The sequence below is a fragment of the Bos javanicus genome, chromosome 11 (assembly GCF_032452875.1).
Source record: "Bos javanicus breed banteng chromosome 11, ARS-OSU_banteng_1.0, whole genome shotgun sequence".
Taxonomy (NCBI): domain Eukaryota; kingdom Metazoa; phylum Chordata; class Mammalia; order Artiodactyla; family Bovidae; genus Bos; species Bos javanicus.
The window spans coordinates 96,544,263-96,558,953 of NC_083878.1; positions in this window are offsets into that span (position 1 = coordinate 96,544,263).

Here is a 14,691-nt window from a genome sequence, read left to right on the forward strand (position 1 = left end):
GTTAATGGCCAGAACATAATGTTAAGTCAGGTTTTACTGGACTCCCTCATCCAGCCTGTGGATTTATGGCGATAGAATTTGAGGTAAATGTTTATTGGCCCAAGTGAGAACTGGGCCTGCCTCTCCCCTGACTACCTGCTCCCCAGGGCTGCCCCAGGGCCCTCCACCCACCTGTCGGGAGCACACCAGGATAAATCTCACCGAATGAAATATTTATTAATTTTGCTAACCAGTGCTGATCTCATAAATTACACCGACTTTTTCATGAAATGGTTATTAACATCCAAGGTGCCGTGTTAATGGCTTATTGACCAAATATGGGATAATTAGGCCCGAGGAGCGCGGCCTAGCTGATCTGTGAGAGGCCAATTTGGCCAGGATTACGCCAATGACCTATTTTATATCTCCGCCAGAATTATGGGGCGATTCTGGAGCCTGGCCCTCTGAAAGCTGAATTCTTAAGGGGGCTACTGGCAGGAAGCTACTCTGGCCTCCAGCTCTTCTTCTGGCCTGGAATCCCTACCCCTCCATGTGTCCAGGTGTGATTCAAGGGGAGCACGGTGAGGGCCTACCCTTATGACCCCCATCCTGTCCTCAGCTCTGGCATGAGCAGGTGAGGAAAGAGGCCTGAGAACGGAAGATGGCTCAGCCCAGGTTCCTAGCTCCTCCTACAGGAGCTGGAGGAATGAGTGGCCTGTCTGCCTGGAGAACGCACTTCTCTCTAGGGAGAAAGGTGGTTGGGAGGTGGGGCTCTCTCCCTGGGGCGCTGTGCAGCGGCTGCCTGGCTGTGCTCCTGGGCTCAGGCACACGGCGTGACCCAGGTGTCTGCGTTTGCCCACACACACGTGACAGGGCCCCTGCGTGTGGCACACACACACATGACAGGGCCTCTGCGTGTGGCACAGACACGTGACAGGGCCCCTGCCTGCGGCTCACACCCGTGACAGGGCCCCTGCGTGTGGCACACACCTGTGACAGGGCCCCTGTGTATGGCTCCATGTGGGCCCACAGGCGTGTGTGAGGGTGATGCTTGAGGCTGTCCAGCTCCCTGCCTGGACGGGAGCAGCCTGGCCTCTGCCTGCTGCCTCTCAGGGACCTTGCTTTCTGGCTGATGCTCAGAGGGCCTTTGGGAGCCAACAGTGAAAAGTGCCCCCTCACCAGCCACTGCCCCCTTCCTTGTGGCTCCCCAGGGGCAACCCAGAGAGGAGAAGGGGACAGGCGTCCAAAACAGAGATGTTTTGGCTCAGAGGTCATTCACGTGCTCTCACCCTTTCAGGGGCAGGGCGCGCCCTCCTTAGGCAGGACCTTGATTGTTAAACTTCAGGAACATGATTAGGGAGCCCCTCAGAAAACCACGTTCATCCCCTTCCAGGTGGCTCCCGCCGGCCATGCTGGTTCTGGGTGGTGACCTTGCTCCAGGCCTTAGCTCATTGGTCCAGGATAAGTCACTTCAGTCGTGTCCAACTCTGACCCCATGGATTGTAGCCTGCCAGGCTTCTCTGTCCATGGGATTCTCCAGGCAAGAGCGCTAGAGTGGGTTGCTATCTCCTCCTCCAGGGGATCTTCCCTGGAGGGGAATCCTTTCAGGGATCAAACCTGAGTCTCCTGTGGCTCCTGCACTGAAGGTGGATTCTTTACCACTGAGCCCTGACTGGACCAGGACTGGGCATCTAATCCCACCCGGGGCTCTCTGGTTCTCTCTGGGGGATTTGGACGAGGACAGTGGAGAGTCAGAGAGAAAACCAGGCGGAGAGCAGGCTGCTCCTCCATTCTGCCCTTGCTGGGCCCTGCCAAGGCCTCCTGCCTTCCCTGGGAAGCAGTGTCAGGGGCTTAGGTCTCTGCTCCCAGAGGGGCTTTTCTAGGCCACTCCCAGAGTGGCGAGGAGCTGGCCTGCCCTCTGGAGCCATGGCAGCAGTTGTGGAGTGCGCTTGAGTTCTCTTATCTGGAAGATGGAGGCTCCCAGTGCTGGAAGGTGCTGGAAGATGCCCTGTTCTGAGAACTAGTCACATACTGTGAAGACGAGGACACCCCTGAGTGAGTGGAGGGTTGTCTGGGGGTGGTCTTCCCCCCAAATAACTTCCTCTTCTCTGTCAGAGGTTTGGGGAATCCAACCCCCCACCCCCTGACAGCCCTGCCCAAGACGTCCACCATGACATGCTCTCCACTTTCTCTCTGTTAAGCAAATCCTTCAACATTTTTCTGTTTAACTCTGAGTGCCAACCGAGACTGGGTGGAGTGTGGGGAAGGGGGGATAACTCTGAGGACAGCAGCCCAGCACTTGTGTGATGACCGAGCACAGCGGGGGGCCAGGGGTGCTGGATCCTTAGGGGCACCAGGTGGCCCCACCACGGCCACTTCAGGCCTTTGCAGGATCTTTCCAGAGCTTCAGGTCTCTCCCTCGGAGGAGCTACGAGCTACCCTCTGGTTGTGGGGGGCCCCATCCCCCTTCACCGTCATCTGTCACATCACCCTGCTTGTTTCCTTCTGCAACTTGTCATGATTGCCAATGATTTTTACTCCTTTATCGGTGGGCTATTTCTCCCATGAGACTGTAAGTTCCTTGAGGGCAGGGACCATCTTGGTCTTGTTTAGAATCCTCTCCTAGTGCCTGGCAGTGAGCTTGCTGGATGAATAAGAGAAGTGGCGAGTGAGTGAATGAACAAGTGAACAAACACATCGTGTGGTTGATCCTCCTGTAAAGCATCTCTCAGGTTGCTGACCTTTGGTCCCGTCTGCCCTCCTGGCGGAAGCTGTGGGCAACTCTTCCCATCTGAAGGGTTTTGGCTCCCTTCTTCCAGTCCCATTGCCTGCCCTCCTGGGCAAGGCGGTAGTGAACCTCGCTGGGCAACCCTGTGGCAGCCCTCTGCCTACAGCCCTCCCGTGGATCTGCAGGCCTGTCCTCCTCCGGCCCTCAATGCTCCCTGCAGCCTCCCCACAGCTCCTCCCCAGGCTGACCTGTCCCTCCTCTGTGTCCCTGCTCCGATCCTCCGCATCCTGCTTCGTGTCACCTCCCCACTCCTGATCGGTGTCCCGTGTTTGCTCTTCTTTCCCCTCATGGTGCTCAGCACAGTTTGCAATAACACGCCTGCTGGTTATTATTACTGAGTTTGCCTCTCACTGGCCTGCAAGCCCCCGAGGGCCCTGTCCGTGAGGGAGGCCAGCATAACCCACCCAGTGCCACACCTTCAAGGTTTCTTGAAGCAGTGAATGAACTTGGGCAAAGTCACCAAACCACACCAAGCAGTGCATCAGGATCTGAACCCAGGACGCTCCTCACCTGCTGTGTGTTTGATGTTGCTGTTATTCAGTCACTCAGTCATGTCTGACTTTCTGACCTCATGAACTGCAGCACTCCAGCCTTCCCTGTCCTTCACCATCTCCCAGAGCTTGCTCAAACTCATGTCTGTTGAGTCGGTGATGCCATCCAGCCATCTCATCTTCTGTCATCCCCTTCTCCTCCTGCCCTCAATCTTTCCCAGCATCAGGGTCTTTTCCAATGAGTCAGGTCTTCATATCACGTGGCCAAAGTATTGGAGCTTCAGCTTCAGCATCAGTCCTTCCAATGAATATTCAGGACTGATCTCCTTTAGAATGGACTGGTTGGATCTCCTTGCAGTCCAAGGGACTCTCAAGAGTCTTCTCCATCATCACAGTTCAAAAGCATCAATTCTTCAGTATTCGGCTTTCTTTATGGTCCAACTCTCACATCCATACACAGCTATAGGAAAAACCATAGCTTTGACTATAAAGAACTTTGTTGGCAAAGTAATGTCTCTGCTTTTTAATATGCTGTCTAGGTTTGTCAAAGCTTTCCTTCCAAGGAGCAAGCATTTTTTAATTTCTTAGCTGCAGTCACCATCTGCAGTGATTTTGCGGCCCAAGAAAATGAAGTCTGTCACTGCTTCCATTGTTTCCCCATCTATTTGCCAGGAAGTGATGGGACCGGATGCCATGATCTTAGTTTTCTGAATGTTGAGTTTTAAGCCAAGTTTTTCCTTCTCCTCTTTCACTTTCATCAAGACGCTCTTTAGTTCCTCTTCACTTTCTGCCATAAGGGTGATGTCATCTGCATATCTGAGGTTGTTGATATTTCTCCCAGCAATCTTGATTCCAGTTTGTGTTTCATCCAGCCCAGCATTTCCCTTGATGTACTCTGCATATAAGTTAAATTAGCAGGGTGAATATAAACAGCCTTGATGTACTCCTTTCCCAATTTGGAACCAGTCCATTGTTTCAGGTCCAGTTCTAACTGTTGCTTCTTGATCTGTATACAGATTTCTCAGGAGGTAGGTAAGGTGGTCTGGTATTCCCATCTCTTTCAGAATTTTCCACACATTGTTTTGATCCACACAGTCAAAGGCTTTAGCATAGTCAATGAAGGAGAAATAGATGTTTTTCTGGAATTCTCTTGCTTTTTCTATGATCCAGTGGATGTTGGCAAGTTGATCTCTGGTTCCTCTGCCTTTTCTAAATCCTGCTTGAACATCTGGAAGTTCTCAGTTCATGTACTGTTGAAGCCTAGCTTGGAGAATTTTGAACATTACTTTGCTAGCGTATGAGATGAGTGTAATTGTGCAGTAGTTTGAACATTCTTGGCATTGCCTTTCTTTGGGACTAGAGTGAAAACTGACCTTTTCCAGTCCTGTGGCCACTGTTGAGTTTCCCAAATTTGCTGGCATGTTGAGTGCAGCACTTTCACAGCATCATTTTTCAGGATTTGAAATAGCTCAGCTGGAATTCCATCACTTCTACTAGCTTTGTTTGTAGTGATGTTGTGTGTTTAGTATATTTTTATTGAGCATGCGAACTTTGAGAAGCATCCTTTGGAGGCATCTGGAGGGGCCCCCCTGTTTTTTGTCTTTCCATAGGCCTTCCCCTGGACCAAGGAGGGTGACTGAGAAGGGGGCTTGACCCCTGTGCAGAGCAGAGGGTCCCAGTGCAGATGTGTGCAGGCAGTTTTGAGGCCAGACCCTCCCAGGCAATGGTTGTGAGTGGAGCTGGACAACTCTGCCTGTTGGTCCAGTGCCTCCGCCTTCCCCTCTGGGGCTCTGCCCGAGGCACCTCCCTCGGCAACAGCTCTTCAGATAACTGGGAGCAGGTGGTCTGCCTGCCTGGCCACCCTCCAGGGTCAGCCCTCCCCTAGACTGTGCAGCCCTGCCTTCCCCTGCTCCCCTAGGGCATGCTCAGGGAGCTGTCCAGCTCTGACCCTTAGCCAGGTGGCCCTGGGTGAGGCCCTTCGCCTCCCCAGCCTCAGTTTCCTCCTCTGTACAATGGGTATAGTGTTATTCATCTCTTCCAGACTGCTGGGGGGAGAAGATGAAGCAATTTACACAAAGCTCAGGGCAGGGCCCAACCATTGAAGGTTTTTGGGACTACCAGTTCCAAATTGGCTCAGGACTCAGGCCTGGGCCAGGTGTTGAGGGGTGGGGGCCCTGCCATTCCCTAACAGAGGGCCTGTTCCCGTGAATATAGATAATGGGTTTGTTTCCATGGGAAGGAAAGCTGCTTCCTGCTCACCAGCGGTGCTCTGAGAAGTGACATGTGGTCCCCACTTTCCAGGACAAGACCTGCTTATGAGTGTAACAAGGCACAATTCTACATGTCTCTTACCCTTTAAAAGTGTCCCCAACTGGATGATAAATATGGTCACCCAGCTTGGAGGGACAAGAGTCCATCTGGCTTCATAGAGAATTTCCTGTTCTCAGGTGCTTTTCTATATTTTCCGTATTTTCTGAAAGGAGTAAGGATGGCTCCTACAAAAAACAACACACGGAAGAGACAAGTGCTCCCCTCCTCCTAGACCTGCCGGGAACTGGGTGCTTTGTGGAGTGAAGCCTGGCACCACAGCCCGTCCAAATCTGCCCCTCTGGGGGCTGGATCCCGAGGGCTCCCTGGGCCCTCAGACTTGTCTTCCCTCCCGACTGGCCTGCCCAGGGTCTGAGCTAACCGTCCATGTTGTTCACCCAGAGCCTGGCTTTCAGCTGCCATCACCCCCTCAGCACACACATGTGCGTGCGTGCACACACACACAGAGACACACACACACAGACAGACACACCCCTGCATCCCTCTCTGGGCCCTTTCACCTCCAGTCCCTGCCCCAGACTCTGGCCCCCCCAGACGCCACTGCCTCCCTTTGGGTGACATTTTAAAAAGCCTGGAGAGCAGGCGGAGCCCCGCCCCTGCCTTTGCTGGAGACAGGAATGAGAATTTTAATGAGGGTTTATTTTTAATAAAGGTTAATAAAGTTTAATTAAATTAAATTAATAAAGTCCAATATTTGCCAAGCCGTGCGCCAGGCCTGGGTATGCTGGAAGGCTCAGGGGATTAAGTCTGTGTTTGTGCTTCCTCCCAGTGTGGGAGGAGGGGCACTGGGGCCAGCTGGAGGGACGGGGTCTCCAGAGGCAACACCCTGTTTATCCCCAAGGTGGGCTCTCTGCCACCCCCACTAGCCCAGTGTGGGCTGGTGGGGAGGGCAATGGCCTGGGCCTGGGAGGATTGCCCCCGCAGAATCCAGGCTCCTCCCAAAGCCCCCCTCCGCCTCCCAGGCCACGTCTCAGCCCCTTATGCCAGCACTCAAGGCCTTTCAGTTTTTTGTGTGCTGGGCCTGGCTCTGAGACGTTCATGGGCCGTGTGCTGTGTGTGTGCTCTGTCGTGTGCAACTCTTTGCAACCCCATGGACTGTAGCCCGCCAGGCTCCTCTGTCTATGGGATTCTCCAGGCAAGAATACTGGAGTGGGTTGCCATGCCCTCCTCCAGGGGATCTTCTCAACCCCTGGAATTGGGAAGAACTCCATTACTTGCGTCCCCTGCAGTGGCAGGAGAGTTCTTCACTCCTAGCACCATCTGGGAAGCCCCCGGATGTTCCTAGAGTATTTCGTTTAACCCACCTCCTCCCCCTAGCAGCCTAGGGGAAGTGAGGAATACTGTGCCCATTCTCCAGAGAGGGAAACTGAGGCTTGGGCGGTGAGGGCACCGAGTGGCTGAGCAGAAGCAGGCTGATTTCCTCTCTATGCCATCATGACACAGGGTGACCCTCCATCTAGAATGTCCTTTTCCTGCCCTCTGGACACCCCTTCCTCCTAGGGCTGTGTGTGTATCTCCATGTTTCCCAGGCCCTCTGGGGCCACAGGAGAGGCCTTTGGCTTGACAAAGTTTATGTCACCTCACTCAGTCCTCAGGGACGAAGGTCTATGATTATAATTCTCAGTTTGGAGTTAGGGCAACAAGCTCAGAGAGGCAAAATCATGTATCCAAGGCCCAGAGACAGGGCGGAGAGGAGTGAAAAGGATGGGGAATGTCCTTTTCATATATCCCCATCACCAGCCTTTTCCCAGCCAGTGTGGCTCTGTGCCCTGTGCTAGGACTGGGGCTCCACCTCTCACATCAGCCAGTCTTGCCTTTGAACCAGGGCTTGACATGGACCCTGGGGTGCCCTCGCAGGAATGATCATGGGAATTGAGATAAATGTTCGGCCAAGGAAATGAGGACAATGGGGCTTTCAGGTGGCAGTAGTGGTAGAGAACCTGCCACTAATGCAGGAGGCTTAAGAGATGCGAGTTCGATCCTGGGTTGGGAAGATGCCCTAGAGGAGGGCCTGGCTACCCACACCAGTATTCTTGCCTGGAGAATCCTGTGGACAGGAGCCTGGTGGGCTACAATGCATAGTGTCACAGAGTCAGACAGGATTGAATGACAAACACACACGCACACAAGAGGACCAGGGTGGCTGCCCCCTAAGTCTGAGTAGAGATGGGACACGTCTCATGTTAGGGTTCAGTCCAGCGAGAGACCGTTCTCCTCTCAGGGGCTGAGGAGGGAGGGGTACCCAAGAGTGGCCAGGGTGCTATGACCCGAGGAGGGGGACAGCAGGTATCACTTTACCTAGCCCATGTATGTCATGCGCCATGTGGGTGACATGGGCTCTCTCCCTGCATTCTCACAAAAGCCCTTGGGTTGGGGGGGACTATTATTATTCCCATTTTATAGATGAAAAAACTGAGGGTCAGACTGGTACAGTGACTTGCTCAAGAACCTGGAATTACCTCTTTCTTCCAACACTCTGTCTCCAGCTCAGGCACCAGAAGAGCATCTGCCAGGGTTCCCTGACTGGCTCCTGCTCCAGGAGGGCAAGGGGCAAAGAGTATAGCTTCTGGGCCAGCTGGCATGTAGCCTGGTGGCAGACACCCCATGTGGTGCCTCTGGCGCCAGCTTCAGCGGGCAGCCCTGCCTGACAGACCGCGTGAAAGATGGGGAAATGTTGTAACAAAGGCATTGATTTTCCTATCTCTGCTTTATGCATTTTATTAGCCAAACACTTTACCGTGTAACCACTCAGCGCCACGCTGGCTGGCGATGAATCTGAAACGCCCAGGCACGTAAAATGGAATTGACCACATTGCTTATGCACCAACAACAAAAATAACAGGCAAAAGTGTAATAAAATGAATAGCACCCGGCAATGGCCGTAAAAAAATATTACCCAGGGGACCGGGGAATTTCCTGGGTTGTGAAGTAGCTGCACGAGGGGTCGCAGCGCTGGAATGATGGCAGTTTCCATCTCCATGGATTTGGCCAGAGCCAAGGCTCCTGCATGCTGGCACTGGCTTTGGCCACATCAGACTGAGTTGGCTGCCGCTGGCTGAGTCCTTTTTCATGTGAGCTGTGAGAGATATAAACGGAAGTGGCTTGAAGTAAGACCGCAGAGTCTGGGAGACTGAATTTAAGTCCATGCTCTTGGGGCTGTGTGACCTTCAAAAATCACGGACCCTCTCTGTGCCTGCCTCCTGATGAGGACTGGTGAGAGCACGTCCTTCCCGAGGTTCAAGTCGTAACTGCTTATGAATGGTGGCAGGGTTATTACGCTCCTTATTGTTAGAGAGGATAGTCCTTCCTGCGTGATTCTCTGGTGCTCAGCCAGCTGGTAAGGAGGCAGGGGGATGGCTGAGATAAACTCGTCTCCTGTAGAACCGATGGTCTGGGCCTGGTCAGCAGTGCCCTCCATCCCCAGGGTCCCACTTCAGATCAGATCAGATCAGATCAGATCAGTTGCTCAGTCGTGTCCGACTCTTTTCGACCCCATGAATCATAGCACGCCAGGCCTCCCTGTCCATCACCAACTCCCGGAGTTCACCCAGACTCACATCTATCGAGTCAGTGATGCCATCCAGCCATCTCATCCTCTGTCGTCTCCTTCTCCTCCTGCCCCCTATCCCTCCCAGCATCAGAGTCTTTTCCAATGAGTCAACTCTTCGCATGAGGTGGCCAAAGTACTGGAGTTTGAGCTTTAGCATCATTCCTTCCAAAGAAATCCCAGGGCTGATCTCCTTCAGAATGGACTGGTTGGATCTCCTTGCAGTCCAAAGGACTCTCAAGAGTCTTCTCCAGCACCACAGTTCAAAAGCATCAATTCTTCGGCGCTCAGCCTTCTTCACAGTCCAACTCTCACATCCATACATGACCACAGGAAAAACCATAGCCTTGACTAGATGAACCTTTGTTGGCAAAGTAATGTCTCTGCTTTTGAATATGCTATCTAGGTTGGTCATAACTTTCCTTCCAAGGAGTAAGCGTCTTTTAATTTCATGGCTGCAGTCACCATCTGTAGTGATTTTGGAGCCCCCAAAAATAAAGTCTGACACTGTTCCCACTGTTTCCCCATCTATTTCCCATGAAGTGGTGGGACCGGATGCCATGATCTTCGTTTTCTGAATGTTGAGCTTTAAGCCAACTTTTTCACTCTCCACTTTCATTGTCATCAAGAGGCTTTTGAGTTCCTCTTCACTTTCTGCCATAAGGGTGGTGTCATATGCATATCTGAGGTTATTGATATTTCTCCCGGCAATCTTGATTCCAACTTGTGCTTCTCCCAGTCCAGCATTTCTCATGATGTACTCTGCATATAAGTTAAATAAACAGGGTGACAATATACAGCCTTGACGAACTCCTTTTCCTATTTGGAACCAGTCTGTTGTTCCATGTCCAGTTCTAACTGTTGCTTCCTGACCTGCATACAAATTTCTCAAGAGGCAGATCAGGTGGTCTGGTATTCCCATCTCTTGAAGAATTTTCCACAGTTTATTGTGATCCACACAGTCAAAGGCTTTGGCATAGTCAATAAAGCAGAAATAGATGTTTCTCTGGAACTCTCTTGCTTTTTCCATGATCCAGCAGATGTTGGCAATTTGATCTCTGGTGCCCCTAAATCCTTGCTAATGACTGTGCTTAATGAACAGCAACGCCTTGGGGCAGAAGAAAAAGGAGAAATGGAATCCATATATGGATTCCTCCATCTCCCTGGCTCTTAGATTGTGGGACAGTAGGTGGTGGGTGGGGCAGCATGTTTGTGATGGAAGCGTGGCTGGGTGGGCTGGCGCTCTCGGGGGACCTCCCAGGGGTGAGGATGTGGGGTTCTCTATTACGGTGGTTTGGCCTGACAAAGAGCAGGGCCGAGTGCCCCTAGCTGCCTGGCCCCCACCCTGGGAGTACCCCCCCGCCTGGTCATCTTGCTGGCCTCAGGGTGGGCTGGGCGGCAGCAGGGGGTGCACAGGAAGCCTTGAAGGGAGGGACCACCAGTCCAACGAGTACCCCCTCGCTCAGCCCAGTTCTGGGGGTGCTGCACAGCCCGCTGCCTGGTTTCTTCTGGCCCCTTTACAGGCAGGGTGGCCGGTTCAGAGAGAGCTTCAAGCTCAAGTGGTCTTTTTCCTCCCACAGGGGCCTCAGAATTCAAGGGGCATCAGTGGGCAAGGGCTAAAAACAAGCAGCCTGGGCTCCCCCTGCAGAATGCTGGTCCTTTCCAGGGGCCCAGGAATTTTCATTTTCATAAACCCTCCAGGACAGGGGTCTCCAAATTCCAGGATCTAATGCCTGATCGTCTGAGGTGGAGCTGATGTAATAATAATAAGTGAAAGTGGAAGTCACTCAGTCGTGTCCGACTCTTTGCGACTCCACGGACTGTACAGTCCCTGGAATTCTCCAGGCCAGAATACTGGAGCGGGTAGCCTTTCCCTTCTCCAGGGGATCTTCCCAACCCAGGGATCAAACCCAGGTCTCCTGCATTGCAGGCGGATTCTTTACCAGCTGAGCCACCAGGGAAGCCCAGTATTGTGCACACAATAATAAAGTGCACAATAAATGTACTATTCTTGAATCATCCATAACCAACTCCCCGCCCTCTGCCCCAAGAGACAATTGTCTTCTACTCAACAGGGCCCTGGTGCCAAAAAGGTTGGGGACTGCTGCTTCAGGAGATTCTTATCCAGGGGACTCAGAGAGAAGCTTAAAAGTACCATCTTAGGGGCTCCCAGGCCAATGGTGCTGTGATCTCCCTTCTCAGGGGCCACAAGGGCAGCAGGAGGTGCCCCCTCCCCCGGTGCTGCCCTGGTTGCTCTCCTTGCACAGCTGTCTTTGGGATTTGCCCCATCCTTCCCCAAGTCAGGGTCTGTAAGCCCAGGTGGAGAGGAGAAGGCGGAGGAGCTCTGGGTTGGGACTGATGGCCCTGATTTCACAGCCCACCTCTACGCCTCCATTAGTTACTTGGTCTCCCTAAGCCTCAGTTTCCTTGCCTGCAAAATGGGGAGAATGAGACCCCCTTTAGAGGGCTGTGTCAGTCAAGGGCAATGTGAAGATGTGGAACCCAGGACTCTTGTCAAGCCTACTGCTCCCCATCCTAAAGCCAGGCCGGGCTGCTGAGATAATCCTGGAAGGATTCTGGATTGTCCGTACCAGGCTTGAGATCTGATCACACTGACCCCAGATGCCATGTTCTCAAGCCCAGGTGCCCCTAACTGGGGACTCAGCAATGAATAAAGCAGGACTGGGCTCTGACCTCTTGGGGCTCCCAGTCTGATGGGGGAGATGCATTTTGCCGTCAAACAGGCCATCTCAAAACAGTGCTGAGCTGGGATGGGGGAGGTTGGGAAGCTGTGGGAGCCCATGGTGGGGGGATCCTGGCCAAATTTTGTGGTGGTCAGGGAAGACTTCCTGGAGGAAGAGGCATTGTAGGTGAGACTTGAAGATGAGATGGGGTTGGTCCAGGCAAGAAAGTGTGGGAAGAAGGTCAAGTCTGAAGGCACAGGGGCATGAAGGCCTGGAGATGGGAGCTTGAGGAACTCTTGCTTGCCTGAGAAATAGCGTGTCAGGGGGTGGGGTGGGGGTGGTAGGCTGCGCTGCTGTGGACGAGGCAGGAGAGGATGGCTGGGGCCACAGAGCTGCATTTTGTGGCTCGGCATTTCTCTGAACCCTGCAACCCACCCAGGTAAGACTCAATAGCTTTTGATTGTGCCATTTTTTTCTTATTTTTTAATTTTTGTTTTCCCTTAAAGATGATTTTAACTTCCTGACACACCCTCCCCTTGGCCTCTCCAAGCCTAGAGTGAACACACAGACCTACTTCATCAACCACGGGAAGAAAACAGCTTGGTTATTACACAGTAACTACAGCAGAATTACCTGATTGTTTATATTTTTCTTGCTACGTAATTGTGTTTGGCCTTAGCATGTAAATTGGGCCATAATTACTGTATAATTTATAGTTTTTATATCTTATAACAAGTTAGTGTCTAAATCACACACCCCCATGTAAATACTTTAAAATTATTCAGTAATTACTTATTTACATTATAATTAAAAATAAGTAATTAGCATACATTTACAAAGGATTTACATACTTATTTCTGAGTATCAGTTCTTGGCGGTGCTAGTGGAATCTTTTGCTGATAGTAAATTGAAGGCCTGGAAAGGAGAAACTTCCCCAGGTTAGAAAAGGGGATGTGGCTTTGGGGTCCTCCAAGTTTTTAGAGCCCAGCTCAGGCGGGGCAAGGAGAGTGTGCAGGGTGGGGAAAATCTAAAAATGTTCTTCTGGTCAAATGAGGGCTTTTGGGGAAAGCCTTTATTCTTATCCCTGAGAATAAAAATAGGCTTCATCGGCAGCACAAGGAAGCCGAGGTAGACAGGCAGAGATACTTCCTGAAGATCCGTGAGATTGAGGCCAGAAATGGGGCTCAGACTTGGCAGACCTCCCCGCTCCCAGTCTGTCTTGACCCTGACTGTCTTTCAAAATAATGACTTCAGTGCAGTTGCCATTGGGTGTGAACTTGACATTGTCTCAGCTCTCACTGCAAGATGTTTTAATTCCCATTTTGTAGGTGGAAAATAAAGGCTCAACACAATGAATCACCCAGACCTCTAGGGCCACAGAGCCCAAAGTGGTGAGATCAGAAGGCTGGGAGTGATGGGGAGCCGGCCACCTCGACCCGTCTGTTCCCAGACCCAAGTGTTCTACCTGTTGGGGACATTGAACCAAATAATGGCTGTTGGTTCAGGTGTACCCAGCGTCCAGCCTCACAGGTGGCTTATCTGAGATGACATCTCCACCAGGCACGCCTACCTGTCCCTAGGGACACCAGGCTCTATCCCATTCTTCAGAACACCTTGTGGGCTGTCCTTTTGTTCAACTTCTGGTAGGCTCGCAGCCTCTGGAAGGTGCGATGTTTGGCTGATCCCAGGGTCAAGGGCATCTTCTTTGCCATGAAGCGGGTCTCTTGGTCCAAGGCTGTGTTATTGAGAATCCCACGAAAACAGATCAAGATGCTCTATGAGGCTTACAAGAGTGGTGCTGGAATACAGAGGTCGCACCTGGGGAATACAGAGGTCGCACCTGGGGAATACAGAGGTCGCACCTGGGGTGTGGGTCAGCCCAGTCCTGGGGGATTTGTTGCCCTTGTCAGGATGGTCTGATACAGTCAACTGGCCACATCAAAGGACAACGCAATAAGAGTTGTTTTGTGTTCATTTCTGCTGCTGGCAGTTCTGATGTTTGGCATTCAGCTAGGTCATCCTTGGGAGGGGGAGCCCATGCCTTGGGTCCATGCAGAGTCCCCATCCTGCCATTATGGCAATTCCATTCATGGGTTCATTGCACAGGTTCAGGGGGTGGGAGGCTAGAGACTAGCTGACATCTGCCGGCCAGGTCATCCTGTCCATGTCATTGTCCAGTATCTGTCCTCAGTGGATGTCCTCTGGTGGCCTTCTCATGGGTGCAGAGATCCTTACACTTGGTGCCTGATCCCATGGGTCCATCCACATACCTCTTCCCCAGACCTGTGAATTAAATAGAAATTTGGTGGTGACGATGGCCCCTGTATCTTTTAAGATTTTGAAATGGCACTCACTTGTTGAGGTACTCAGTTGTGTCTGATTCTTTGTGACCCCATGGACTGCAGCACGCCAGGCTTCCCTGTCCTTCATTATCTTCCAGCACTCACTAATCTTTGTCTTTTCCCCCACGATCAAATGATTTTTGGTTTTCTCTTGGCTAGGGAGTGGGTGTGCCACTTCCAGAGCCTTCTACTTCTTCTTTCCTCCATCATTAGCTCTTACTCTGAAGATCAAGGGACAAACATTCTGCCAACTGCTAAACAGGTCCACCAAATATGTCCACTCCAATGATATATTTGAGAACTGATAAAGTGCTCCTTGAGTGGCCTGTGAACCCAAGGGTCCCACTATGGAATGACTTCAGCCAGGGTTCTATTTGTGACCTTCCCCTTCCCCCATGTGTCCCCACTTTTATAGGGAGATTGTGCTGGCTCACTGGGGTCTCAAGTACAAGTGTCACCTTGGGTCCTATATCCTCCAGCCCCGAGGTTCTCTTTCTCCAGTTACTTGACCAAGTGGCTGTAGGTCCCTTTG